The sequence below is a fragment of the Notolepis coatsorum genome (assembly GCF_963971535.1).
Source record: "Notolepis coatsorum genome assembly, chromosome: 1".
NCBI lineage: Eukaryota > Metazoa > Chordata > Actinopteri > Aulopiformes > Paralepididae > Notolepis > Notolepis coatsorum.
The window spans coordinates 61,112,005-61,116,170 of record NC_140165.1 but is presented as its reverse complement, the minus strand read 5'-3'; positions in this window follow the sequence as shown (position 1 = coordinate 61,116,170).

Below are 4,166 nucleotides of genomic sequence, written 5' to 3'. Positions count from 1 at the left end.
AGTGGAAACAAGAGAGTACAAGCAACGGAGTGAGGTTACTACAGAGAGGAGAGAGAGAGAGAGAGGAGAAGAGAGAGAGAGAGAGAGAGGAGAGAGAGAGAGAGGAGAGAGAGAGAGAGAGAGAGAGAGAGAGACACACACACACAGAGAAAGAGACACGGGGAGAGACACAGAGAGAGAGATATACAAGTCTTTCATAACCTTTACTTGGAACAAATCTACACATTCCTGCTTTTTGGCAAGACTTTCTCTACCCCACCAACACACACACACACACACCCCTTTCCCTCTCTTTATCCCCCATTGTCTCCCTCCCCTATCTCTCTCTCCCTCTCTCTCTCTCTCTCTCTCTCTCTCTCTCTCTCTCTCTCTCTCTCTCTCTCTCTCTCTCCTCTCTCTCTCTCTCTCCTCTTCTCTCTGTCTCCCCTCTCTCTCTCTGTGTCTCTCTCGTCTTCTCTCTCTCTCTCTCTCTCTCTCTCTCTCTCTCTCTCTCTCTCTCTCTCTCTCTCTCTCTCTCTACTCTATTAATAGAATCAGTGATATCCTCGCTCACTGTCTGGAACAGAGGTTTGTGACATGAGTCTAATAATCCACAGAAACACACCAGGCTTGTTTTCTGACCACATCTGGAAGTCAATGGGTCAAGCTCCTGTCTGTACAGCTGACTGAAACAACTGACACATCTACTCTGTGTTCTCTGTGCAGTAGATGTCAGTTAGCCTCTGTCAGCTTGTACGGCTCGACCCCATTGACGTTGCATTAGTTTGTGGCTAACAGAGCTAGCATGAGGAACAGCGGGAGTTGGGTTGAGAAATGACTCAAACGATTTACAACATCATTGGTAAATATGAAATAAGGCCAGGGTTACAGAAATTCACAACTCCTCCTTTAAACTTTTTCTTTTTTTTATCTACTTTTTCTCCCCATTTTCTATTTTTCTCCCATCCCAATTTCGTATTATCCAATTCTACCCTCCCCTGTCTCGAACGTTGTTAGACCATGCCTCCACTGTCGGCTGCAATGTGGACGAAGCCTTGCATCACGTGTCCCCTCCGCGTGAATACTTTCCCCAAGGCAGTTGTCCTTCCCGCGTTCGGTTTGCACGCCCTGATTTGCCTCTCAGCGCCCAATCGCGTTACTCCTAACGCTCGCTCCTAACTTTCAGAACTTCTCTCAGTTCCACAAGTCCATCACATCAGCTACCTACCTGCATCAATATACTACTAACTATCAACTAACTCGCTACCGCCGTGCATCAATATACTAACTAACTAGCACATCAATGCACTAACCGCAAACATCTAACAGCTAACATCTAACATCTAACAGCTAACATCTAACTAACATCAATGCACTAACCGCCGCGCATCGCTATACTGCTACCGCCGCGCATCAATATACTAACTATTGATGTGATGTCAATTGATATGAATAGCGCGTTACGTTAATATAGAGAGATGAAAACAATACGTTATTTATATTGATTGATTGATTGAAAAGTTTGAAAAACAGATTGCAGAATGGGTACAGTACAGTACAGCTCAATACATACAATTGTTAAGGGATGCAGACCAGAGAAAGACTTTCGTCTTGTTTACATCAGGGTCCCCCATTTTCAATTCATCATAACATATATGACACACACGACATACAGATAGACAGTACTGCTACATCTATACATTTATGACATACCAGATTTGCAAATACAGTACTGTTTGTGATACAAAAAGTGTCCAGAAAAAGAGTGTATATACATTTGACGTAGAAACTGTACATTGGAGGAGGCCGGGTTGATGTGACGTCGATTGATATGAATAGCGTGTTACGTTAATAGAGAGATGAAAACAATACGTTATTTATATTGATGTGAGAGAGAGATGAAAACAATACGTTATTTATATTGATGTGAGAGATGAAAACAATACGTTATTTATATTGATGTGAGAGATGAAAACAATACGTTATTTATAGTTAGGCGATAGTAGGGCTAACGCGATTGGGCGCTGAAACCGAACGCGGAAGGACAACTGCCTTGGGTAAAGTATTCACGCGTCCCCTCCGGTACACGAGGAGGCAGCCGTCGCATCTTTTCACCTGCACAGCGCGATCTCTCAGTGGCGAGGAGTAACACGTGGGTGGAAGGCTCACGCTGCCCCCGATACTTCCTGATTCTGCTGTACAGGCGGCCTGTATATTTTCCCCAACGGAGTTTCACTTCTGCGTTCGGTTTGCGCGATCTGATTGGCCACTGACGTTTCTCTCAGCGCCAATCGCGTTACTCCTAACAAACTGGTTAAGCTTGGCGACTCTTTCGAAGTCGCTCTCTTTCGAAGTTGGTTAAGGTTAGGGTTAACCCTTGTGCCTTGTTAGGTAACTGACAGAGTTGTCACGTTAGTGCATGAAAAGATTGCATCACGTTCAAGGTAATAAAAAACGTAATTTGTAATATTTTGTTCCAATTCTTTTTTTATGAATACCACTATGGACCTAACTCAACATATCTATCAAAGATTCCAAATATTTCCGTTTGTAGGGTTATGGTTAGGGTTAGGGTTGGGATTAGGGTTAGGGTTAGGGTTAAGGTTAGGGTTAGGGTTAGTTGGTTAAGGTTAGGGTTAAGGTTAGGGTTAGGGTTAGTTGGTTAAGGTTAGGGTTAGGGTTAGGGTAACAGCCTGCTGGCGCGATTGTTAGGAGTAATGCGATTGGCGCTGAAAAAAACGTCAGTGGCCAATCAGATCACGCAAACCGAACGCGGAAGTGAAACTACGTTGGGGAAAATATACACGCGTACAGGCGCACCAACCGACCTGTAGGAATCGCTGTCCACAACGTCCGATCCCCACCCACCCGCTTTCCCACCCCCTAATACTGCCAATTGTATTACAGTTTTTCTCAATTGCTTTGGTGCATTTCTCTGATCAGAATTAAAGTTCTCATAACTGTTAGTGCATTTCTCAAAACAATTAGTACAAACTGCTAAACCTAGTTGATAACCTGCAGAAGCGTGTCACTTGCTCAAAATGGATAGTTCATTCCTCAAAAGCAAGTATTCATGTCAATGAAAGTGTCACTGTCATCAAAATGAAAAGTCCTGACACCATTGTTTATGAACAAGATAGTCAAATGGCTTTGTCATGTTTTCATTATGACAGATCACTCTGTAAGTGTTTTCCAATGCAAAAAAGTCAGATATTGGTGACACTACCTGAAAATGCTCAAGACAGCACTATACACTATTTGCACAGCCATTTAAAATCTACAGTTACACATTACTGTACACACTGTACACATTGTAATATTCCCTCCTTGTTGGTCTGGGACATCAATGGTTGCTCTCTGTCCAATGGGATTTCTTCCACGCGGTCTACCTTTTGCCAGATTGAAACCCGCCTCATCAACGTATAATGTGTGCAGCGGTTCCCTGGTACACGCTTTATCCCAGAAGAGAGGGGGGTCAAGGACTACAGCCCCCTCAGCATCGACGGGGCACCGGTTGAGAGAGTGAACAGTTTCAAGTACCTCAGAGCCCACATATCCGAGGACTTGACATGGACCACACACATTGACAGTGTTGTGAAGAAGGCACGACAACGCCTCTAATTCCTCAGGCGCCTAAGGAAGTTCCAAGTCAGTCAGAAGATCCTTAAGAACTTCTACTCATGTACAATAGAGAGCATCTTGACTGGCAACATCACCTCCTGGTTTGGGAATAGCACTGCACAAGACCGTAGCAGACTACAAAGAGTGACACGTTCAGCCGAACGCACAATTGGAGGGGGGCTTCCCACCCTCCAGAACATTTACAACAAGCGGTGCAGGGGCAAGGCTAAGAGAATCATCAAGGACTCCAGCCACGCGAACAACTGCCTCTTTGAACTACTGCGGTCAGGCAAGCGATACCGGAGTCTTAAGGCGAGCACAGAAAGACTCAGAAGAAGCTTCTATCCCCAGGCCATCAGGCTGCTCAACGAACAATAAACACTATGCAACAACCATCAAATGCACACAGCACACACACCCACACGCACACACTCACTTAAACAAACAACACACTGCAGCACCCAGTCTACACACTTTAGATCACCTAAACACACTTTACACTTTATATTTATTGGTAAAGGATTTGCACTACAACTCGTACACCTTACTGTAAATTGTACCTAAAT